The sequence below is a fragment of the Eumetopias jubatus genome, unplaced genomic scaffold (genome assembly GCF_037043125.1).
Source record: "Eumetopias jubatus isolate StellerSeaLion01/CBP00866 unplaced genomic scaffold, mEumJub1_p1.0 scaffold_10, whole genome shotgun sequence".
In the NCBI taxonomy this organism is placed as follows: Eukaryota; Metazoa; Chordata; class Mammalia; order Carnivora; family Otariidae; genus Eumetopias; species Eumetopias jubatus.
In genome coordinates, this window is record NW_028274816.1 from 129,547,497 (window position 1) to 129,573,854 (window position 26,358).

The window sequence follows — 26,358 nt, forward strand, 5'->3', positions numbered from 1 at the left end:
CCTGACAAAAAATGAGACAGTGTGAACCAAGGCAGAGAGGGCTGTGATGGACAGGATCTAGTAATTTAGTAGTGAGAGATAGTTAGGAGTCACAGCTAACCCCCAAGTTTCTGGCTTCAGTAGCTGGGTGGGTGAGGGGTTTAGCCGATTGATGTGGGAAGAGGAGTCAGGGGCTGCATTTGGGGCCAAGTGGAGTGTGAGGGGCCTGGGGGCTCCAGGTGGAGGTGTCTAAGGGCAGCTGTGTGTTTGGGGCTGACGGAGGATACCTGGGGGGGCAGCCTGAACTGCTCATGTAGGCCCCCTCCCCAGCTGAGTGGCCAGGGGAGGGCCCTGGGCCAGGAGTAGCTCAGCCTTAGGCAGGTGAACTGAGCCAGTCAAACTCCCTCTTGAGAGTTTAAGCGTTGAGCCGAAGATTATATCCAGAAGACCATAGGTACTTGGACTAGAGTTAAGAGGGCCAGAGTTAACATCATCTGAAGTACAGCAGTGGGAAAGCAGAGGGGAAAACCAAGTCTACATGAAGCAAGAAATTGAGTCAAGATACCATGTAGTGTCAGAGAGGAGAGAGAGGCAGAGACAGAAACTGCTTAATGGCATCCGAGTTCCTCAGAGCTTCTACCGTACTTCTGCCCTTGGCTGCCGAAGATTCCACAAGGTACAGTTGTGCGCTCTTTGTGTAGATCTACTTTTATTTGTCACAGTTTGAGCAGGTTTTGTTTTTTGCAGCCAAAGGGCTGTGACTAGAGTCAGATAGGCCCAGCTTTGAATTTAATCCTCACAGCTGGAATAAGTACTACACAATTATTGTCCCCAGGCAGGGCCAGCTGTGTGGGCATACAAACTGTGTGGTCACACAGGGCCTGATGCTTGGTTAATGCTCTGCTATCATTGTCTTGAAATTCTTAATAATTTTATCTCTGAACTTCTGCTTTGTAAGTGAAGTCGGCAGGGCATGTGTGTGAGCAGAGAGGATGTGCCGAATATGCTGTCCCATTCAAATACAGAGTCTGTGATGCTTCATGAGCTCAGAATTCTGGTGGACTCATGGGAGTTCAGTGAGACTCAAACCAAATATAAAGTAAGTGTGTTATATCTATTACTGAGTAAGTGAGAGTGCTGACCACCCTGAGAGGCCATACTTTCCCTTTGAACCAGGGGTTGCTTCAAAAGCCAAAAGAAGGCAGTAGTGTCCTAAGAAACACTTTCTTACTCATGTTATTTCCCAGCATTCACCAACCACTTATATTAGAAAGGATGTCCTTAGAAGAAAAGGGAAAGAAAGGGCAACCCAGAGTTCCCTTTTCTTTCAGTACATCCTTATTCATGCGTAAGCCCTAGGGCTAGGATGTGAAACAAGTGAAATAAAAGCAGTGAGTAAGTGTTATGCAGTATTCCCACTGTTCTGGTCCAAACTAAATATGTATGCATGCACAACAGAGTTGTGCAATGGAAGTGTGCTGGGCCCACATAAGCACACGCAGGCTATGAAATACAATTGGTGTCATTTTAGTGATTGAACGTGTGAGTGAAATGCTCTTAATTTTGCATTTAAAACTGGCATTGCACAAAATGAAGATGAATGATATGATTCAGGCTAATAATTTAAATTTTGCCTTTGTCTTTACTTAGAAGAGTAAATAGCAAATAAAAAAACCCCATTGTGGCCAGTAAAGCAGAGATTGCAGAAGAAAGGAAAAGCTTTATATTTTAGTACCTTCGATGGCACGTTTTTCCCTCCTCTTTTTTAGACAGGGGCTCCACATTTTCATCTTGCACTGGGTCCTAAAATTATGCTGCCAACTCTGTTCTCATTTCATAGATAGAGAGGCTCTGAGAACCTAGGTGACTTTCCTAGGGGCTCTCAGCTGGGATTCAAACCCATGCTACTCTAACTCCAGAGCCAGGCTTTTCAACAGCCCACCAGCCTCTCCCAAAGCACAAAGTGAGTGGGGCTTTGACCAGTGGAGAAGGGTGTTCTGCCTGCGCCATCCTCCCTGCCTCCTGCCTTCTTATCACTGCCGGAACTCAAGCCCCACCTTCTCTCTCTCGAGCCTCCTCCCTGGCCTCCCTGCCTCCAGACTTACCTCTGCATAAAGATTGCCTGACTGAACTGGTGGTTTCATTATTTCATCCCACTGCTCATGAACCTTTTTTTTTTTTTTTTTAAGCTCTGTATTACCTGAAGGGTAAGGTCCAAACTCTTCAACTCAGCAATCACAGACCTTTACCAGTTGGCATAAACCCGGTAAACTGGTTGCCTCAAAATTCCCCAAACTGGCCTTGCATATTCCAGTTCCACCTGTTCATTCATGCTATTCCCCTGGCCTAGACTGTTCTTCTATCTCCTCTCCCTAAAATCTCTCCCTACTTTGGAAATTCATTTTCTTGGCTACCCCAGCCTTGTGTATTTACTCTCCTCCCTGCACAGTTTTGACTGCCTCTGAATGAGGCCAGAGATCTACCCTCCTTTTCCCTTTCCCTCCCTCCCTTCTAAAATATTTATCAAGGAACCAGCATGTGTCAGAGATAGTGCCAGGCCCTGGATAGATGGTCCCTGTTCTCCCTGAGCTCACTCCCTCAGTCATTAATTCCAAAGAACCACACATAGAAACAGACGGCGGAGTGGCCATTGGAGTCTTGAGAACATGGTAAGGAGGGGGTGCTCCCAGTCAGGGAGCTCAGGGGAGATCTAGAGGAAGTGACACTTCTGCTGAAATCTGAAGGAACAGGGGAGGGAAACAGCCTGTGCAAAGTAGCCTTTGCTGTGAGGTCTGGGAGGTGCCTGCCATCTCTGGGCCTCAGTGTCCCTGTCTATCACATCAGTGCTGGGTCTGGAAGGAGCCTGAGACAGCGCAGACCTTAGAGGAGACAGAGAGTCTGGGGTTACCCTGCCACTGCCCCACTTGGGTTTGTAAATGGGTTTGACTCAAAATGCAAACAGCCCTAGAGACCTGGGAACCTCACTTCCTGTTCACCAGGGTCATCCAGGCTCAGTGGGTAGTTGTTCCAGCTCTCTGAGACCTTGCTGCTGCTGAGCATTGATTCTTTTTTTTTTAACTTAATTTAATTTTATTATGTTATGTTAGTCCCCATACAGTACATCATTAGTTTTTTTGATGTAGTGTTCCATGATTCATTGTTTGTGAATAGCACCCAGTGCTCCATGCAGAACGTGCCCTCTTTAGTACCCATCACCAGGCTAACCCATCCCCCCACCCCCCTCCCCTCTAAAAGCCTCACTTTGTTTCTCAGAGTCCATAGTCTCTCATGGTTCGTCTCCCCCTCCGATTTCCCCCCTTCATTTTTCCCTTCCTTCTCCTAATGTCCTCAATGAGCATTGATTCTAAGTCCTCTGTCTTAACCTCCTACCCCCATCTACTTGGACAGCCCCCCTCTGGAGGGGCAGGGAAGACTGGCTCCCAACTGTTCAGACTGGGAGATGCTCCTGTCTGCTACCTTCCCTCTGACCCGAAGTTCTTTTATTTGCTCTTTTGGACTTGGGGACCCCATCTAAGCCCCTGATGCACCCCCGCCAGTCCTCCTGGGCCCCGGGGCCCCACCTGGCCTGGAGCCACTTGTATAACCTGTGCCCTCAGCCCTTCCCTGTTCTCTAAGATGGGGACCTCCACCCTCTCAGCCCCCTTCAGCCCTGCCCTTCAGAGGGTGTCCAGATTCCTCAGACCACCATTCATCCTCACTACTTCCTACCTCCCTTGGTTGCCACATGGGGCCACATCTAGTTCACTGCACACAATAGGAAGTTTCCTTGCCTCTGAATCTTTGCTTACATTGTCCCCTGTGCTTGGAACACCCCTCCATCTTTTAGTGCTCATCCCTATTAGTCCTTAAGGCCTGGAAGCCACTTCTCATCCCTGAGGCCAACAGGGCTCTGGTAGCCTGAATGACCCCATCAAGCTCCCAGCACCCTGGTGTCTATTGTCTGCCCCGCTGCCCTCACTGTACGTTGATACTCTCGAGGGCAGGCATCTGGTCTGACTCACCTTGGTTCCCAGGAGGTGTCAGGAAGGGTGTTTGAATGACAGAAGTGAGGCAGGAAACACCAGAACCTTTTCGGGGACGGAAGCATACCTGGTCTTTGAGGGCTCAGCAAGGGCAGACCTGTCAGCAACAGGACAGAGCAGGCGCCCAGGACACCTAGAGCATTGCATTTTGGCCTGAGGGGCCTCGCCTACTTCCCCTTGCATTTACCTCTACAGGAACACCCGATACAGGGTGGGGTTGGGGGCTCTGGACCAGGCTGCTCACTCCTCAGCTCCTTAAGGCAACTTCCTGTCCTTGCCATTTTATCTCCCCGGCCAGGCTGAGGAGAGGAAGTTGTCCTCTCTCTCTCTCAGTGGTGGGCAGAGACACCCCAGACCTCAGGAAGTGGGGAGCATATCATGTGAGGGTGTCTGCTCCTTCCTGGCCGGCCTTCTCTTGCTACTTCTACCAGATTTCTCTTCCTAAAGCAGCCATGCTACTACTCTCCTGTTCAAGTGCCTTCCATGGCTTCCTATGGTCTTCCCCCATTAAGATCAACCCCTCAGCTTGCCAACCTTATCTTGTGCTCCTGCCCCCTCAACACCTTAAACTCACATCACTTTGACTTACCTTCTCCATCCTTGCTCCAAGAATTTTTCCCTCCCTGCATTTGCCCATGCTGTTACCTGTTCTGGGAGACTAGTTCGCTTATCTTTATCTGTCTAAAACCCTCCTCACTCTTCAATTGGCTTCTCTAGGGGGCGCCTGGGTGGTGCGTCAGACTCTTGGTTTTGGCTCAGGTGGTGATTGCAGGGTCATGAGATCAAGCCCCATGTTGGGCTCCGTGCTCAACGTGGAGTCTGCTTGAGATTCTCTCTCCCTCACCCTCTGCCCCTCCTGCTTATGCTCTCTCTTTCTCTCTCTAAAATAAATGAATAAATCTTTTTTTAAAAAATTGCTTTTTCCAAAAATTCCTCCTTGACCCCTTGGGAGCCAATGACCTTGTAACTCCTGAGTGGCCTATTTGTGTACTCCTCCATATTTGCCTGAATTCTTATCTGCAGCATCCAATTGTATCCCTCCAGAACAGGAGCTGCATCCGAATCATCTCAAGGTCTCTAGAGGGTGGCCCAGTCCATAAAGGTTGTTATAAAGTTGACCTCTAGATTGGGAATCTCCTGAGGCCTAAGCTGTGTCTGTAGCACTCATCCGTCCATCTCAGTGCCTAGCACCTAGTCTGGTACCTTAGTAGGTACCATGTACCAAAGATATTGGTTAAATGAACAAGGTTCTAGCAAGTGCAGTAAGAGATCAAAGAAATGAGGTACGAATACTGGAAAGTGAAAGAGTGAATGAGTATGTTAACATCTATGAACTGTGACATTCTCACCATAGGATGTACCAGAATTAACATTCCCATTATATGGACCGGGGCTCAAGGCCCAGCAGGGTCACATAGTGAGTTGGGTTCCCTCCTAGCTCTATGCTTCCTTCTCTACTCCAGTGTCTGGCACAAATGCCGAGTCTCTCAGCTAGTCTTTGGCTATGCCTATCAGCACCTTGGTCCATGAGGCAGGAGGACCTGCCTGGCAAGAAGGGGGCTCCACAATGTCCACAGTAGCCAAACTGTGGAAAGAGCCAAGATGTCCATCGACAGATGAATGGATAAAGAAGATGTGGTATATACAATGGAATATTATGCAGCCATCAAAAGGAATGAAATCTTGCCATTTGCAACGAGGTGGATGGAACTGGAGGGTGTTATGCTGAGCGAAATAAGTCAATCAGAGAAAGACATGTATCATATGACCTCACTGATATGAGGAGTTCTTAATCTCAGGAAACAAACAGGGTTGCTGGAGTGGTGGGGGGTGGGAGGGATGGGGTGGCTGGGCGATAGACATTGGGGAGGGTATGTGCTATGGTGAGCACTGTGAATTGTGCAAGACTGTTGAATCACAGATCTGTACCTCTGAAACAAATAATACATTATCTGTTTAAAAAAAAATAAGATAGCAGGAGGGGAAAAATGAAGGGGGGTAAATTGGAGGGGGAGACGAACCATGAGAGACTATGGACTGTGAGAAACAAACAGGGTTCTAGAGGGGAGGGGGGTGGGGGGATGTGTTAGCCTGGTGATGGGTATTGAAGAGGGCACGTTCTGCGTGGAGCACTGGGTATTATATGCAGACAATGAATTGTGGAGCACTACATCAAAAACTGGTGATGTGATGTATGGTGATTAACATAACAATAATAATAATAAAAAGGGGGCTCCAGCTTTGCCAGGCCTGACCAGTCTGCCTGCAGGGACTCAGCTGGTAGTGGGTTGTAAGAAGGTAAAACACAAAACCCTTATTTGCCTTGTAAATCATTGTACTCCACCAGGTTTGTCAGCCTGAGACACAAAAAAGAATTTGGGAACTGGGACTTGCTCCCTGGTATGGAGAAAGGGCTTTGGTCCAAGGACACCTGAGGGCAGGCTTGTCTTGGTCAGTCCCTCAGTCTGAAGGTCCATTCTTGCTACCTGTGTGCAGAGAGGAGGGGCTGCTGGTTTAGCCTTGCTCAGAGGGAGTCCCCAGGCGTGGGGCTGGGCTACAGGGGCTAGTCAAGTCCTCAAGCAAGGTTGGGCCCTCCTGGACATCACCTTGGTCATAGGAGTCTGAGAAAGCCCCTTCCCTTCTAGTCTTACTGCAGTGGGGGTGAGACAGATGATATCTGGAACTCACAGGAACCCTGGTGGGAACTTGCTCACACTGCCTACCCAGGACCAAAATCAGGACAAAGTGGCAGGAGACTGGATCCTGCCCTTGGTTCTCAGACTGGAGGCAGAGGAGAAACTCAGGTCTTTATCTGTGGGCCCCTCACTGCCTGTAGTTGTGGTTTCAGTGCAATCCTGGCCTGTTCTTTACCCTCTCAGGGCCCAGCTGTCTCCACTTTCCCTCCTCCACGTGTTTTTGGGCCTCTCATCAGCAGTGCCAGGTGTCCGCCCCAGTGTTCCCTATGTGGCAACCAGCCCAACTCTCTGGGGATATCCTGTCATTGTGGCCCAGAGCCTAGGCATTGAATCTTGCCAAGTCAGCCCAAGTACTCTGGATCCCGTCCAGGTCCCCAGGTGGGGCCCACAACCCAGAGGTTAGGGAAATTGGCAAAGGCACCCAGATCCCCAATGTGGCAGACCCAGGCACTGTGCCCAAGACACCTGACACCTGGGCTGTTGCCAGCCTCTGGGGAGACACACGGGCAAGGCTCGCTGCCCTGCTGCCAGGCCTGCGGGTGACCTTGGCATGTCCTCTACTGCTCCGGGCTCCCTCCCTGAGGCCATGACTTATGGCAGACCCAGCCCAGGCCCAGCAGACCAAGGGACTCTGTGTGACCAGTGAGTGTGGTTACTCCCAGAGTTGTTGGATATGCTGGGTACACTTGCTGACCTCAGGCTGGCTCTCTGTATGGTGAAAGGGGGACCATGGGAGGGGAGCTTCAGGTGGGTTCCATCTCTTGGCCTCCAACAACCATACACCATGAAAATGCCCAAATTTGCAAGTTGAGTTCCATTTGCCTTTAGTTCCCTGAAGTCACATCCCCCCTCATTTGTGTACCCAGATTAGTCCAGGCCTTCCTGGGTCTTTCATTCACAAAGCCAGCTGCTGGGGCAGAGGAAAGGGTGGGATTAGGAAGGGGCCTTTGCATTGGGCACCTCACAGCACTATCTGCACTGGGGGATATAAAATAACTACCTAACAAGAACTGGCCCAGTGCCAGGCACTGGGCTGAGGACACTATTTAATCTTTACAAGCAGCTCTTAGAGGAAGTTCTTTATACTCCTCTTGATAGAATTGCATAATGAGTTAAGGGCTACACAATTGGTACCTGGGAGAACAGGAGTTTGAACCCAGGCCATCAGGCCCCAGATCCCAGCGGTTTAACTGCTGTACTATCGTTTGCCTGGAGTCCCCAGGCAGTGTAAGGCTGGGGTCCTAACCTGGCTTTTACTCAAAGCCCCTGCTGGTAATGACTGAATTATATGGCCTGGTGCCAGGGACCTCCTCGACCCCAACACACCCTTAGCACTCTCTTCAGGGAACCTGAGATAGTAGTTACTCTTGACTGGGGAAAGAACTCCACCTAAGGAGTTCATAGGCTTTAGTTTTTAACTTAAGATCCACTGTGCGACCTTGGACAGACTTCACCTCTCTGAGCCCCAGCTTTCTCAGCTGTAAAATGGGAAAGATAGTAGTCCTAATCCCGTAGGTCATTATGAGCGCTAAGTGAGCCAGTGTATGTGGAGTGGCCAGCCTAGTCCTACTGGGCTGCAGATGCTCAAGGCCCATCTTTTTCTTGCATTCACTCCCAAGGACCCAGAACCAGACTGATTCTGCCCTGTTCCCCAAGAATCACCCCTCCAATCCAATTGTCTGTGACCTGACCAGGAAGCTAGCCAAAGGCAATACCCACCCAGATCCTGGAGGCAAGAAGCCAAGAGGCGGGAACAAAGAATTTTCCATGGCTCCATAGTTAATGAGGAACTGATCCTCTTTGGGGCTTCAATTAGTCTTTCACCCTCCTCTCCTTCCCCCAAATTTCCATCATTGGTGATATTTACATTGGAATTCTTCCCAGGACTTCAGGAACCCAGCATGGGTAAGTGGAAAACAATACAGAAGAAGAGATAGGTGTGTTTTTTTAAAGGTAGCATTGGTAAGTTTGCATTCTTGGTTTTAAAACACATTACAAAGCAGCAGGTATCAAAACAAAATGATTTTATACTTAAATCAATTCAATTAAGTTTCTGTCAGCTGTAAAACACTGGAGAAATACAAAGATGAAGAAGACATGGTCCCCTCAAGAGGGTTGTGGTTTGGAGTGGTTAAGAGCACACTTCAGGAGACAGACCTGGAATTAAACCCCCACTAGTTAGCAGTTGTGGGATCTTGGACAAGTTACTAAATGGCTCTGAGTCTCAGTTTCAGCATTTGTAAAATGGGAATAAAAAAAGGCCTTGGGGTGCCTGGGTGGCTCAGTTAAGTGTCTGCCTTCAGCTTGGGTCATGATCCTGGGGTCCTGGGATCTAGGCCCATGTCGGGCTCCCTGCTGGGTGGGGAGTCTGCTTCTCCCTCTGCCGCTCCCCCTGCTTGTGCTCTCTCTCTCTCTGTCAAATAAATAAATAAAATAAAATTTTAAAAAAGTCCCCACCACAGTGGACTATTATGAGTTTCATTGAGAAAATACATGGCATTGGTAGCTACCCCACAAAGATGCCCCTTTTTGCTAACAGAGCCCTGACTTTGGTCCAGGTAGCAAAGTGCCCCAGTTTAGTGCATGAATCATGAATGGTTTAAACCAATCACAGTGATGTCCTTCTTCTTTGCCAGATACTGGTTTTCCCAGTGCCCTGGCAGCTGAGGATGGCTGTGTGACCCACTTATGGCCAATGAGGTATAAGGGAGAGCCTGCAGGGGGCTTCCTGAAAAAATACAGAGGATGAAGTCTTTGCTTTCCCTGCTTCCCACCTGTGAAGAGTTATGATGCTTGGAGCTGCAGCATCCATGGCCATGAGGCATCCAGCTTGAGGACGTGAAGCCCACATATTGATGATGGCTGAGTGGAAGGAGATTGTCAGGGGAGGCATTGGTGAGCTACAGAACAGCCTGAGGTTACCTATCCAACTTTCTTGTTTTGAGGGATAATTTTAAAAGCCTTTATTCAAAGCAATTGGGAAATTTGCTGTCTCTTCCTTTCAGCTGAATGCACCCTTTGATACAGACTCTTAGCATCAAGCTTAGCATATGGTAAGCATTCAATAAATGTTGTCTGTAACCTTACAGAGAAATCACAGCATATTCCACATTCATTTACGTGTGCTCTGAAGATGGCGAGGGAAAGAGGAAGGAAGTGTATCACTGGTGTCTTACCATTCAGTGGGTGAATCTGCTGTCCCCTAAGTAACTCTCAGGATCTCAGGGCATGAAGATGGCCTTGGTTGTGGGATCCACTGGAGAAACCAACGCTGTTGCAGGCCTGGCAGGAGAGCCAGAAGTCTGAAATCACCAATAGGGGATGGCATCTGGCTCCCTACCCCTTCTAGGAGGGTTTCAAGGGTAATTTCACTCATCTTTGGTTTTTGCCTTATGCTCCAACTTTGGAATGGTGGCGTTGTATTTGAAACAGAACTCCTGGAGGTGCCTGTTACTCCAGCTGGATGGAACAGTTGGAGGGAAGTCAGCAGACCTAGGGGATCACCGTCCCCCCCACCCCACAAGAGGTTTCTCAGGGAGAACAAAAAAAAAAAAAGGAGAAAGGAGAAAGACAGCTCACTTAGAACCTGAGCGATTAATCAGTCTTTTTTTTTGAGATTTTATTTATTTATTTATTTATTTATTTATTTATTTATTTATTATTTTTTTTTACATTTTCTCTCTTTTATTTATTTTCTTCTGATGAGAAATAATTCTTACTCGCAGAGCAAGATAGACCAAGGAAACTGTTTTGGAGCTACTTGTATTCTACGAAAATTTTTTTCTCCTGAATTTTCATCTTTTCTTTTTTTTTTTAAATTTTTTATTGTTATGTTAATCACCATATATTACATCATTTGTTTTGGTGTAGTGTTCCATGATTCATTGTTTGTTCATAACACCCAGTGCTCCACACAGAATGTGCCCTCTTTAATACCCATCACCAGGCTAACCCATCCCCCTACCCTCCTCCCCTCTAGAAACCTCAGTTTGTTTTTCAGAGTCCATCATCTCTCCTGGTTCGTCTCCCCCTCTGACTTACTCCCCTTCATTCTTCCCCTCCTGCTATCTTCTTCTTTTTCTTTTTTCTTAACATATGTTGCATTATTTGTTTCAGAAGTACAGACCTGTGATTCAACAGTCTTACACAATTCACAGCGCTCACCGTAGCACATACCCTCCCCAATGTCTATCACCCAGCCACCCCATCCCTCCCACCCCCGACCACTCCAGCAACCCTCAGTTTGTTCCTGACATTAAGAATTCCTCATATCAGTGAGGTCATATGATACATGTCTTTCTCTGATTGACTTATTTCACTAAGCATAACACCCTCCAGTTCCATCCACGTCGTTGCAAATGGCAAGATCTCATTCCTTTGATGGCTGCATAATATTCCATTGTGTATATATACCACCTTTTCTTTATCCATTCATCTGTGGATGGACATCTTGGCTCTTTCCACAGTTTGCCTATTGTAGACATTGCTGCTATAAACATTGGGGTACACGTACCCCTTCGGGTCCCTACATTTGTATCTTTGGGGTAAATACCCAGTAGTGCAATTGCTGGATTGAATGGTAGCTCTAATTTCAACTGTTTGAGGAACCTCCATACTGTTTTCCAGAGGGGTGGCACCAGCTTGCATTCCCACCAACAGTGTAGGAGGGTTCCCCTTTCTCCACATCCCCAGCAACATCTGTCGTTCCCTGACTTGTTAATTTTAGCCATTCTGACGGGTGTGAGGTGGTATCTCATTGAGGTTTTGATTTGGATTTCCCTGATGCTGAGCGGTGTTGAGCACTTTTTCATGTGCTTGTTGGCCATTTGGATGTCTTCTTTGGAAAAATGTCTGTTTATGTCTTCTGCCCATTTCTTGATTGGATTATTTGTTCTTTGGGTGTTGAGTTTGATAAGTTCTTTATAGATTTTGGATACTACCCTTTATCTGACATGTCATTTGCAAATATTTTCTCCCAATCTGTCGGTTGTCTTTTGGTTTTGTGGACTGTTTCTTTTGCTGTGCAAAAGCTTTTTATCTTGATGAAATCCCAATAGTTCATTTTTGCCCTGGCTTCCCGTGCCTTTGGTGATGTTTCTAGGAAGAAGTTGCTGCAGCTGAGGTCGAAGAGGTTGCTACCTGTGTTCTCCTTTAGGATTTGGATGGACTCCTGTCTCACGTTTAGGTCTTTCAACCATTTGGAGTCTATTTTTGTGTGTGGTGTAAGGAAATGGTCCAGTTTCATTCTTCTGCATGTGGCTGTCCAATTTTCCCAACACCATTTGTTGAAGAGACTGTCTTTTTTCCATTGGACATTCTTTCCTGCTTTGTCAAAGATAAGTTGACCATAGAGTTGAGGGTCCATTTCTGGGCTCTCGATTCTGTTCCATTGATCTATGTGTCTGTTCTTGTGCCAGTACCATACTGTCTTGATGATGACAGCTTTGTAATAGAGCTGGAAGTCCGGAATCGTGATGCCGCCAGCTTTGCTTTTCTTTTTCAATATTCCTCTGGCTATTCGGGGTCTCTTCTGGTTCCATACAAATTTTAGGATTATTTGTTCCATTTCTTTGAAACAAGTGGATGGTATTTTGATGGGGATTGCATTGAATGTGTAGATTGCTCTAGGTAGCATTGACATCTTCACAATGTTGGTTCTCCCAATCCATGAGCATGGAACGTTTTTCCATTTCTTTGTGTCTTCTTCAATTTCTTTCCTGAGTATTTTATAGTTTTCTGAGTACAGATCCTTTGCCTCTTTGGTTAAATTTATTCCTAGGTATCTTCTGGTTTTGGGTGCAATTGTGAATGGGATCGACTCCTTGATTTGTCTCTCTTCTGTCTTGTTGTTGGTGTATAGGAATGCCACTGATTTCTGTGCATTGATTTTATACCTGCTACTTGACTGAATTCCTGTATGAGTTCTAGCAGTTTTGGGGTGGAGTCTTTTGGGTTTTCCACATAAAGTATCATATCATCTGCAAAGAGTGAGAGTTAGACTTCCTCTTTGCCGATTTGGATGCCTTTGATTTCTTTTTGTTGTCTGATTGCTGTGGCTAGGACTTCTAATATTATGTTGAATAGCAGTGGTGAGAGTGGACATCCCTGCCGCGTTCCTGACCTTAGGGGAAAAGCTCTCAGCTTTTCCCCATTGAGAATGATATTCGCTGTAGGTTTTTCGTAGATGGCTTTTATGCTATTGAGGTATGTACCTTCTATCCCTATACTCTGAAGAGTTTTGATCAAGAAAGGATGCTGTACTTTGTCAAATGCTTTTTCTGCATCTATTGAGAGGATCCTATGATTCTTGTTCTTTCTTTTGTTAATGTATTGTATCACGTTGATTGATTGGAGGATGTTGAACCAGCCTTGCAGCCCAGGGATAAATCCCACTTGGTCGTGGTGAATAATCCTTTTAATGTACTGTTGGATCCTATTGGCTAGTATTTTGGTGAGAATTTTTGCATCCATGTTCATCAAGGATATTGGTCTGTAATTCTCCTTTTTGATGGGATCTTTGTCTGGTTTTGGGATCAAGGTAATGGTGGCCTCATAAAATGAATTTGGAAGTTTTCCTTCCATTTCTATTTTTTGGAACAGTTTCAGGAGAATAGGTATTAATTCTTCTTGAAATGTCTGATAGAATTCCCCTGGGAAGCCATCTGGCCCTGGGCTTTTGTTTCTTGGGAGATTTTTGATGACTGCTTCAATTTCCTTAGTGATTATAGGTCTGTTCAGTTTTTCTATTTCTTCCTGGTTCAGTTTTGGTAGTTGATACATCTCTAGGAATGCACCCATTTCTTCCAGGTTATCTAATTTGCTGGCATAGAGTTGCTCATAACGTGTTCTTATCATTGTTTGTATTTCTTTGGTGTTGGTTGTGATCTCTCCTCTTTCATTCATGATTTTGTTGATTTGGGTCATTTCTCTTTTCTTTTTGATCAGTCTGGCCAGGGGTTTATCACTCTTGTTAACTCTTTCAAAGAACCAGCTCCTAGTTTCGTTGATCTGTTCTACTGTTCTTTTGGTTTCTAGTTCATTGATTTCTGCTCTGATCTTTATGATTTCTCTTCTCCTTCTGGGTTTAGGCTTTATTTGCCATTCTTTCTCCAGCTCCTTTAGGTGTAGGGTTAGGTTGTGTATTTGAGACTTTTCTTGTTTCTTGAGAAAGGCTTGTATTGCTATATACTTTCCTCTCAGGACTGCCTTTGCTGTATCCCAAAGATTTTGGACAGTTGTGTTTTCATTTTCATTCGTTTCAAAGAGTTTTTTTAATTCTACTTTAATTTCCTGGTTGACCTATTCATTCTTTAGTAGGATGCTCTTTAGCCTCCATGTATTTGAGTTCTTTCCGACTTTCCTCTTGTGATTGAGTTCTAGTTTCAAAGCATTGTGGTCTGAAAATATGCAGGGAATGATCCCAATCTCTTGGTACCGGTTGAGACCTGATTTGTGACCTAGGATGTGATCAATTCTGGAGAATGTTCCATGGGCACTAGAGAAGAATGTGTATTCCATTGCTTTGGGATGGAACGTTCTGAATATGTCTGTGAAATCCATTTGATCCAGTGTGTCTTTTAAAGTCTTTATTTCCTTGTTGATCTTTTGCTTAGATGATCTGTCCATTACAGTCAGGGGGATGTTAAAGTCCCCCACTATTATTGTATTGTTGTCAATGTGTTTCTTTGCTTTTGTTATTAATTGCCTTATATAATTGGCTGCTCCCATGTTCGGGGCATAGATATTTACAATTGTTAGATCTTCTTGTTGGATAGACCCTTTAAGTAGGATATAGTGTCCTTCCTCATCTCTTATTACAGTCTTTGTTTTAAAATCTAGTTTGTCTGATATAAGGATTGCCACCCCAGCTTTCTTTTGGTGTCCATTAGCATGGTAAATGGTTTTGCACCCCCTCACTTTCAATCTGGGGGTGTCTTTGGGTCTAAAATGAGCCTCTTGCAGACAGCATATTGATGGGTCTTGTTTTTTAATCCAATCTGATAGCCTGTGTCTTTTGATTGGGGCATTGAGCCCATTTACATTCAGGGTAACTATTGAAAGGTATGAATTCAGTGCCATTGTATTGCCTGTAAGGTGACTGTGACTGTATGTTGTCTGTGTTCCTTTCTGATCTTTGCTGCTTTTAGGCTCTCTCTTTGCTTAGAGGACCCCTTTCAATATTTCTTGGAGGGCTGGTTTCGTGTTTGCAAATTCCTTTAGTTTTTGTTTGTTCTGGAAGCTTTTTATCTCTCCCTCTATTTTCAGTGAGAGCCTAGCTGGATATAGTATTCTTGGCTGCATATTTTTCTCGTTTAGTGCTCTGAAGATATCTTGCCAGTCCTTTCTGGCCTGCCAGGTCTCTGTGGATAGGTCTGTTGCCAATCTAATATTTTTACCATTGTATGTTACATATCTCATCTCCCGAGCTGCTTTCAGGATTTTCTCTTTGTCTCTGAGACTCGTAAGTTTTACTATTAGATGTCGGGGTGTTGACCTATTATTATTGATTTTGAGAGGGGTTCTCTGTGCCTCCTGGATTTTGATGCCTGTTTCCTTCCTCACATTAGGGAAGTTCTCTGCTATAATTTGCTCCAATATACCTTCTGCCCCTCTCTCTCTCTCTTCTTCTTCTGGGATCCCAATTATTCTAATGTTGTTTCGTCTTATCGTATCACTTATCTCTAGAATTCTGCCCTCGTGATCCTGTAGTTGTTTCTCCCTTTTTTTCTCAGCCTCTTTATTTTCCATCATTTGGTCTTCTATATCACTGATTCTCTCTTCTGCCTCATTTATCCTAGCAGTTAGTGCCTCCATTTTTGATTGCACCTCATCAATAGCCTTTTTGATTTCGACTTGGTTAGATTTTAGTTCTTTTATTTCTCCAGAAAGCGTTTCTCTAATAACTTCCACGCTTTTTTCAAGCCCAGCTAGTATCTTTAAAGTCATGATTCTGAACTCTAGGTCCGACATCGTACTAATGTCCGTATTGAGTAGGTCCCTGGCTGACGGTACTTTCTCTTGGTCTTTTTGCTGAGGTGACTTTTTTCGTCTTGTCATTTTGTCCAGAGGAGAATAGATGAATGAGAGAACAAAATGCTAACAGGTTTACAACGTCCCCAGCAAATATACTGTATACAAATCAGAAAAGACCTGAAACCAGGGGAAAAGAAAGGGAAAGAAAGAAAAAAGAAAGAGAAAAAAAAAGATAAAAACAAAAACAGAACAAAACAAAAAAAAGCAGAATGTGATCAAATATGATCAGGCTAGTGCATAGATCAGTGCCACACACTAGATTTTGGGCGTATTTTGGTCTGTTAGAGAAAAGTGCCTCCTAAAATTTTAAAGGAAGAAAGACATATATGTACAAAATAGGGTTGATACAATGAAGGGATAGAAGATGACTGTAAAGATGAAAATTATAAAAGATTTTATAAAAGGACTTGATAAGATAAGAAGTTGTTTGAAAAAAGAAAGAAGATTTAAAAAAAAATAAGGGAGAGAATGTCATCAGGCAGGAGACTAGTAGAGAGCCATACACTAGTGATTTAGGGTATGTTTTTATCTGTTAGAAGAAACTGTATCTCAAAATTTTAAAGAGAGAACAACTTATATATATATGCCAAAAATAAGGGTAACTACTATGAAGGGATAAAATATGACTCTGAAAATGAAAAATAAAAAATGCTTGTTTTTTTTTTAAAAAGAGATTGATAAGATGTTGTAAAAGGGAAAAAGAAAAAAAAAACAGTTAACAAAAATTAACTTTGATGAACTAATGAATCATGGTAAAAAAAAGCCATGAATTCTATGTGCAGTATTCCCCTAGCGCTGGAGTTCTCCCATCCTCCTTGATCGGTAAACTTGGTCTTGGCTTGCTGGCTGTTCGTGCTGATCTTCTGGGGGAGGGGCCTGTTGCTGTGGTTTGCAAATGTCTTTGCCGGAGGTGGAATTGCCCCGCCCTTGTCGGTCCGGGCTAAGCAAGCTGCTCGGGTTTGCTCTCAGGAGCTTTTGTTCCCTGCAAGCTCTCCGTAGAGCCCCGGAGGACCAGGGCAAAAATGGTGGCCTCCCAATCTCCACCCGGAGGAGCTGAGAACTCGGGGCCCCGCTCCTCAGTGCGCCCCCAGAGAAAAGCAGTCACTCCCTTGTCCCCGGTCTCCGGCCGCACTCCGTGCTCACCCGGCCTGTGACCGAGCGTTGCTATCTCTGGCACCCGACCCCGTGTGGAGTCTCCAAACCCAGCAGATCCCTGCGGTGCGCTCCCGTGCCGCTCCTCCCCGGGAAGGAAGGGGAGTCTCCCCAGATCTGCCGCTTGTTGGGTCCCTGCTGCAGGAGCAGTGGCCCGCCTGGGCCGCGGATCACAGTTTATGGGAACCCCAAGCTGAGAGCCCGCGCCTCAGCTCCGTCTCTGCAGCCAGCTTCCCCGCTCCCATACCTGGGAGTTCTGGCGCACTCAGGCTCCCCCAGTCTTTCTGTGACCCCAAGGGTCCTGAGACCACACTGTCCCAGAGGATTCCACCCCCTGCTTAGCCACTGCAGCGATGTCCCTCCACGGAGCCGACTTCTAACCGTTCCGATTTTGTGTTCCGCGGCTCTATCACTTGCCAGAAGCGGCCGGCGGAGGCCCCTCCCCCGCCGTCTATCCTCCTGAATATCGCCTCGGATTCACTTCTCCGCACGTCCTACCTTCCAGTAAGTGGTCGCTTCTCTGTTCAAATAGTTGTTGCTACTCTCCTCTTTGATATCCTGTTGAGTTCGTAGGTGTTCAGAATGGTTTGATCCCTATTCAGCTGAATTCCTGAGACCAGACGAAATCTAGGTCTCCTCCTCCTCCGCCATCTTGCTCCGCCCTCCGAAGATTTTATTTATTTATTTGAGAGAGAGAGCACAAGTGAGGATAAGCAGGGGGAGGGGCCGAGGGAGAAGCAAGCTGCACGCTGAGCAGGGAGCCCGATGTGGGGCTCGATCCCAGGACCCTGGGATCATGAGCTGAGCCAAAGGCAGATGCTTAACCAACTGAGCCACCCAGGCACCCCTAATTACAGCCTTAATTTATGAACAAACACCATACCCTACTATAGGCCCACCTGTGACTTCATGTAACATTGCAGTTTACATAGGCTTTGGAGTGAAACAACTTGACACCTCAAGAGCTGCCCTCATTTTACAAGAAATGTCAGTGAAAATGGGGAGGGTCTGGGACTTGTGTTAAAGGGTACCCAAGCAACATAAATCCCATTTGGCATCTTGGCCCTCAAGGCTTTTTGGTTAGCTTCCTGGGTTTAAATATTGCAAATTGGGTTATTATTATTTTTTTCTTTAAATTTTTTTATTGTTATGTTAATCACCATACATTACATCACTAGTTTTTGATGTAGTGTTCCATGATTCATTGTTTGTGCATAACACCCAGTGCTCCACGCAGAATGTGCCCTCTTTAATACCCACCACCAGGCTAACCCATCCTCCCACCCAATTATTATTTTTTTTTAAATAGGAGGTGGTGTGAAAGTTAAAAACACAGACTCTACTCTGTTTTGCTGTCTGAGAAATGGGAATAATGCCAGAAACCACCTCGGCTCGTGTCACGTGGCTCTGTGAGGTGAGGAGTCAGCCCTGAGCACAGGCCCCCATACAGAACTGCCCCAGCTGGCCTGTGTTGGTGGTGTTGCTCTGCCACCATGCAGAAAAAGACATTCCAAGCACAGATGAAGAAGGAGGTCCTAGACACCATGCCCTCTCTGCAAGATATGCTGATGAATTGCTGCCTCAGGGAGCCGTGGGAAAGGAGGCTGTGGCTCTGTCTCTCAACCTATAAATGACCAAATTGTACAACCCAGGGTATCTGACCTAGAAAGGGCTTCTGAGTCATTTCTGCCCACCTTCCCCTTGCAGAGCTGGGACATGAAGGCTGGAGAGGTCAGGGTCCCAAGGTAGAATGGTGAGGTCACGCCGAGGGGAAAGGAATCCAAATATTGAAGAAACAGGGAATGTCAGCAAGAAGATAAATGAGGACAAATGAAAACAATAGACATTTGGGTGATGGCATTTTCTGCCACAAATACCAAAAGAACAGGCACAAATGACGTGAATAGAACTGGAGGGTGTTATGCTGAGTGAAATAAGTCAATCAGAGAAAGACATGTATCATATGACCTCACTGATAGGAGGAATTCTTAATCTCAGGAAACAAACTGAGCGTTGCTGGAGTGGGGGTGAGGTGGGAGGGATGGGGTGGCTGGGTGATAGACATTGGGGAGGGTATGTGCTATGGTGAGCGCTGTGAATTGTGCAAGACTGTTGAATCATAGATCTGTACCTCAGAAACAAATAGTACATTATATGTTTAAAAAAAAAGAAGAAGATAGCAGGAGGGGAAGAATAAAGGGGGGAAAATCGGAAGGGGAGACGAACCATGAGAGACGATGGACTTTGAGAGGCAAACTGAGGGTTCTAGAGGGGAGGGCGGTGGGGGGATGGGTTAGCCTGGTGATGGGTATTAAAGGGGGCACGTTCTGCATGGAGCACTGGGTGTTATACACAAACAATGAATCATGGAACACTACATCAAAAACTAATGATGTAAGGTATGGTGATTAACATAACAAGAAAAAAACTTAAAGAAAAAACTAATGATGTAATATATGGTGATTAACATAACAATAAAACATTTAAAGGGAAAAAAACAGGCACAAGACGGGAACCACATGGGGCGGCAGCCACCACACACTTTTGCTCACATATGGCAGTGTTAGAACCTGGCACCAGGTCAACCAGCGCCCATGGTGGAGGAACGACCCACACCCTCAGAGGCACGTGCTGCAGGTAGTTTTGGGGGAAAGTAGAGAATCTCCCTTGCAATAAAAAAATGTAAATGTAAATGTATTCATGCAGCTTGAACTGGTGACAGACACTCGCCTTTTGGACTGGATGCCTGATTGGGCCCACAGGCTTCTCAAACAGCCAAGGCTCCCGGAGTTCTGTGATCGAAGGTTACCCTAGACCATCCCATGCTGCCCCACCCTCTCAAGGCTGACCAGATCCCTCCAGCTCTGCCTTCTGGGAGAATATGCTTATTTGTGGGGCTTAACAATTGGGATGAGGCAGACACATTTTCCCCCCAACAACCCACTCGAGACACCTGCCCTGTCCCTACATCACTGGCTCCCCTGAATTATGCAGCTCAAGAATGCACAGTTTGTACCACTTCAGTAGGCCAAGGGCAGCCAGGGCCAGCCAAGGCCCTCTAAGCTGGCGGGTCCTTGAGTTAGTCCTGAACCATCTGAGCACCCTCCAGGGCAGAAGGAGACCTCCCCACAATTTCTGAGGCAACAGTCCCCACGGGAAATGGCTGTCTGACTGATCAGGAATCAAAACTCCCAGATGTTTTTTAGTGCAGGATACCATAGCAGCCACATAGGCCCCATCCAGGCAAGGCAGTCTAGATAACTCTAGTTTTACCTTGGGGGGGAAATATGTACATTTGTGTAGGATAGGGTTTAGAATTAGGCAGTGGCCTTGGGCTGCCAAGGGCCAGTTCCCATGGTCTGGCCTTTGGGCACACATGCCCTGTTCTGGGTCCCTGGCTCTCTGCACTTGTGCAGCTCAAGCATGCCCAATAGGCACCCTCCAGCCTATTTTTGGGGAACCAGGGCCCTCCAGGCCTATGGAACCTCAGCCTGTCCAAACCAACTGGATAGCCTCCTGGGTGGAGGGATCCCAGCCCCAAGAATCTTTCAGAGGTGGCAGCTTGAATATGGTGCCAGTCAGTCCCCGGCCTGCCTGATGGGGTCCCTGGTTTCTCTAGCAAGGAAGGTACCTTGGCCAGCCACTCCTCCTGGCATTGGCAAAGCGGTACAGTTGCCTCCAGGTTGGCATTCAGTGGGAATTTGTGCGTTTGTGTAGTGTAAGATTTCGAAGGAGGCAGATACCAGGTACCTCCAAGTAGCCTATTCTTATGGCCTGATCTCTCTGTACAGTTGCCTTGTCCCAGGTTCCCAGCTACTCTGACCTGCACAGACTGCAGATGCATCATCTGCACCTTGTCAGTCCACATTTCTCTACCTCTTTCTTCTGGGAGAATATGTGCTTTTGCATAGGTTTAGACTCAAATTAGGATGATAATCTGTATCCCCAAGTGCCTACTGCTGTGACCCTGCCTCTCCCAACAGTTGCCCTAATTTAGGTGCCTGGGTCCCCTGGTCTACTAGCCAGGGCACTCCAGACCTGTGGAGCTTGGGCTGATACCCAACCACCTGCATAACTCTCAGGTTAGAAGGAGCCTTCTGACATGGCAGCTTTAAACTTGTGACTGTCACTCACCGTTTAGACAGGTTGCCCGATGGGGAGGCAAGCTTCTCCAGAACTCAAGGCTCCCAGGCACCTCCTTTGGTTGGCTAACCAGGTCAGTGGTCAGGCCCTGACATGGCAGGGCAGTTGAAGCCCTCCGGCTCTGCCCTAAGGGGGAATAGGCCCAATTGTGCAGGGTAAGTCTTGGAAAAATTTAGATGTCAGGTACCCCCAATAGTTTCCTCCTGTTACCCAGGCTCTCCCCTATTCCAGGCCCCTGGCTACCCTGACCTGTGCAGCTTGTGTATATGAAGTCTGTACCCTGTAGGCTGGCCGTGGGCTGCAGGAGGCACTTTAGGGCTCCGGAGCTAGGGCCAATCTCCAACCACCTGCATGGCCTCCTGGTAGGAGAGAGCCCACACTCTGAATATCTTTCTGTGGGCTATTTTACGCTAGGGTCTGTCAGTCCCATTTGGACTGGCTGTCTCTATGGGGTCCAGGGCTTCTCCATCAATCAAGGCTGCCTAGGTATCTCTTTTTGGAGGTTATTTCTGACTGTCCCATGGGGCTCCACCCTACCAAGGCAATCCAGATTTCTCTAGCTCTGCCTTTAGGGAAAATATGCACATGTGTGTAGGTGAAGTCTTGGACTTAGGCATATGTTAGCTACACCCAGTTGCCGGCTACTGTGGCTTGGCCTCTCCCTGCAGCTGCCCTGTTCTAAGTCCCTGGGTCCCCTGACCCATTCTGCCCATGCATGTGTGACTGCACTGTATTAAAAGCTCTGAGGTGTTTCTTTTATAACCTTCTACTCTGACTGTTCCTCTTCAGTCACTTGTCCTTTTCCATATCCATAGTTGCCCTGACTTGGGGTACCCATGTATGTGCAGCTAGCACCCCATTAGTTAGCCTTGGGCTGCAGGGTACACTCCAAATCTGTGGAGTGTCAGCTTGACCCCAACCACCTGAATGGACGCAGGGTGCTGGGTGCCCACATGCTGAATATCTTTCTGAGGCTACATTTTAAAATGGGTGTCTTTAATTGGATATAATAAATCTTGGAATTAGGCATATGCCAGTTACTTCATACAGTTTGCTACTGTGACCCACCTTCTCTCTACAACTACCCTGTAGTGCCAGGCCAGGCTACCCAATGATAGCTGACAAAGTGCATGTGTGCACAAGTTAGGAAGTCTAACTCAGGCCAGTCCCTGACTCTTGCACAGCCTCTATAGTAGGGAAAGCCCACCCCCAGAAAAACCTGAGGCTTTGTTTTAAACAGGGGACCATTGGTCCTCATTCAGACAGCTGCCTGATGGGGTCGCAAGGGTGGGAACCTAAGAATCTGGAAGAGGGCAGTTGAAAGGAGAGGCCAGGTCCCAGTAACAAGCTCTCTGGAATGACTGGCATCTACCTAATTCCAAGTCTCAGCCTACATGAATCAGCATTTCCCCCATGAAGGCAGAGTTGGAGGAATCTGGACTGTCTTGCTACCATGGGGCCAGGAAGGATGGCCTGGGTAGCCTCCACTAAAAGACACTTAGGGAGACTTCTTTGTTGGAGAAGTCTGAGACCCCTTTGGGCAACTAGTCCAAAAAGAGACTAACAGTCCTGTTTCATTTTTTTAAATTTAAATTCAATTAGCCAACATAGAGTAGTACATCATTAGTTTCAGAAGTAGAGTTCAGTAATTCATCAGTTGCGTGTAACACCCAGTGCTCATCACATCACGTGCCCTCCTTAATGCCCATCACCCAGTTACCCCATCCTCCCACCCACCTCCCCTCCAGCAACCCTCAGTTTGTTTCCTGTAGTTAAGAGTCTCTCATGGTTTCTCTCCCTCTCTGATGACTTCCCATTCAGTTTTCCCTCCCTTCCCCTATGATCTTTTGTGCTGTTTCTTATATTCCACATATGAGTGAAACCATATGATAATTTTCTTTCTCTGATTGACTTATTTCACTCAGCATAATACCCTCCAGCTCCATCCATGTCAGTGTAAATGGTAAGATTTCATCCTTTCTGATGGCTACGTAACATTCCATTGCATATATATATCTATATATATCTCAACTTCTTTATCCATTCCTCTGTCGATGGACATCTGGGCTCTTTCCATAGTTTGGCTATTGTGGACATTGCTGCTATAAACATTGGGTGCAGGTGCCCCTTCGGATCACTACATTTGTATCTTTTTTTTAAAAATAATTTTTTATTGTTATGTTAATCACCATACATTACATCATTAGTTTTTGATGTAGTGTTCCATGATTCATTGTTCACTACATTTGTATCTTTGGGGTAAATACCTAGTACTGCAAATTGCTGGGTCATAGGGTAGCTCTGTTTTTTAACTTCTTGAGAAGCCTCCATACTAACAGTCCTGTTTTAAATGCAGGCTCAGAAAGATTTCCTGGGAATAAACTCTTTCCATTTTGGAGGCTCTGCAGGAGATTGGGGACCGACCTGAGCCCCACAGGTCTGGAGGGCCCCTGCCAGCCAAGCGCATCTGACAGAGTATACAGGTCCATGCAGGTCATGAAATCTGGGTTTCATGAGCAGGCTCTTTGGGACCACGGAATGTGCCTAACCCCAAGCCTTAACCTATGTACATATTTACTGTGATGGTGGAGGTGGAGGAATCTGTACTGTCTTGATAGGATGGGGCCAGGCATGCTGATAGGATATCCTTCACTAAAAGGCACCTGAAGGCCTTGATAACCAGTAATCCCAGGACCCCATCATAATGCCAGTCCAGATGGGGGCTGACTTTACACCAGTTTGAAGCTGAAGCCTCAGAAAAATTTTGTGTGGTGGAATCTATCCACACAGGAGACTGTGTTGGTGTCTGGGGACAGGCCAAAGCTCCACAGGCCTTGAGGGCCACAAATGCCCAAGGCTGGCTTCAGTGTGTGGGCTGCCCATGCCCAGGCCCTTCAGGTCAAGGCATCTGGGGACCCGCAACAGAGCAGCTGTAGGGGAGAGGTTGACATCCAGGAGCAAGCTGTGTGGGGTACCTGGCACCTGCCTCATTGCAACTTTTATCCTATACCATAAGAGGTCCCCAGTTTCAAATGCAACCTCTAAAAGATGTTTGGGGGGTGGGCTCACTGTGCCCTGGAGGCTCTACAAACTTTGAGGACCAGTTTATGGTCCACAGGATTGGAAGACCCAGGCAGCCAAAGGCCAGCTGATAGAGTACAGATTTACCCATGTGTGTGAGACTTAGGTCTGAGAGGCCAGGGACCTGGAACAGGGCAGTTGTAGTAAGAGACTGGATCACAGGAGCAGGCTATTTGGGGGTACCTGACAACTTCTTCATCTGAAGCCTTAGTTTGTACAAATGCACATATTCTCCCTGCAGGCCAATCTAGAGACAGCCGCACTGCCTTGTCAGAACTGGGTAGGGAAACTGACCTGGAACAGGGCAAGTGTCCTGAAAAGATGGGTCTTGGGAGTAGGCTGTTGAGGGTACAAGGAACCCGCCTATTCCAAGCCCTATCCTACACGAAAGTGCATATGCTCTCTGAAGTTACAGGTGGAGGAGTCTGGACTGCCTTGCCAGGGTGCAGTTCGTTGAGCTCTAGGCTACAACAGTACCCTTAACTGAGAGACACCTAGGAGCCTTGATTATTGGTAAGCCCTGGACTCATCAGGTGGCCATTCCTAAAGGGGACTGAGCTTGTCCAGTTGAAAGGTGCCAGCTCAGGAAGATTTTGGGAGCAGTGAGCTCCATCTGGCCTGGAGGTTGGTCTGGGACCAACCTAAGCTCCACAGGCTCGGAGGGCCTCCCAGCTACCTTCAGTTGATGGGGTGCTTACTGCGCATTCGTGAGCCATGTAGCCAGGGGCCTGGTTATGGGGCAAGCATCTGGGGAGGCTGGTTCGAAGGAGTGTGCTAGCGGGGTAGATGGTGCCTGCCTATTTGCAGGTGTCAATCCACATAAATGTGCATACCCTCTAAAGGGAGAGCAAAGGCTGATTCTAGTGTGCTGACCATGGTGGTCTCCAAGAGATACCTGGGAGCCTTCATTGATGCAAAAACCTGGGATGTAAGCCAGTAGTAAGCATAAATGGGAACTGACTGTCATCCATTTCAGTGGCTTCCTCAAAGACACTTTCAGGGGTGGGCAACCTCCAAGCTTAAGGTAATGCAGGTTGTTGGAGATGGGCCTTAGCTTCGCAGGCCTGGGGGCCCTGGCTGCCCATGGGGGCAATTTGGAGTGTACGTCTATGCAGGTGTCAACTTCATAGGTCAGGATAGCCAAGGACCTGGAACAGGGCAATGTTGGATGAGGTCCAGTCACAGTAGCAGACTCTTGGGGGGTACCCAGCATGTGCCTAAATCCAAGCACCTACCTACACAAATGTAAATATTTTTTTGTGAAATCTGCTTGGTTTTGGGGGGCACATAATACTAAGACTGATTTTGTCATTGCCAAATTCTTTTTTTTAATAATTTTTTATTGTTATGTTAATCACCATACATTACATCATTAGTTTTTGATGTAGTGTTCCATGATTCATTGTTTGTGCGTAACACCCAGTGCTCCACGCAGAATGTGCCCTCTTTAATACCCATCACCAGGCTAACCCATTCCCCCACCCCCCTCCCCTCTGGAACCCTCGGTTTGTTTTTCAGAGTCCATCATCTTTCATGGTTCGTCTCCCCCTCCGACTTACTGCCCTTCATTCTTCCCCTCCTGCTATCTTCGTCTTTTTTTTTTCTTAACATATATTGCATTATTTGATTCAGAAGTACAGATCCGTGATTCATCGGTCTTGTACAATTCACAATGCTCACCATAGCACATACCCTGCCCAATGTCTATCACCTGGCCACCCCATCCCTCCCACTCCCCACCACTCCAGCAACCCTCAGTTTGTTTCCTGAGATTAAGAATTCCTCATATGAGTGAGGTCATATGATACATGTCTTTCTCTGATTGACTTATTTCACTCAGCATAACACCCTCCAGTTCCATCCATGTCATAGCAAATGGCAAGATCTCATTCCTTTTGATGGCTGCATAATAATCCATTGTGTATATATACCACCCCTTCTTCATCCATTCATCTGTCGATGGACATCTTGGTTCTTTCCACAGTTTGGCTATTGTGGACATTGCTGCTATAAACATTGGGGTGCACGTACCCCTTCGGATCCCTACATTTGTATCTTTGTGGTAAATACCCAGGACTGCCATTGCTGGATTGTATGGTAGCTCTAATTTCAACTGTTTGAGGAACCTCCATACTGTTTTCCAGAGGGGTTGCACCAGCTTGCATTCCCACCAACAGTGTAGGAAGGTTTCCCTTTCTCCACATACCCGCCAACATCTGTCGTTTCCTGAC

At 46.7% G+C, this 26,358-nt stretch overlaps 1 pseudogene; it reads left to right on the forward strand.

Moving 5' to 3' along the window:
- The window catches only part of LOC114203135 (52 kDa repressor of the inhibitor of the protein kinase-like), a 99,013-nt pseudogene that overhangs the window by 1,733 nt on the left and 70,922 nt on the right, over positions 1-26,358 (forward strand).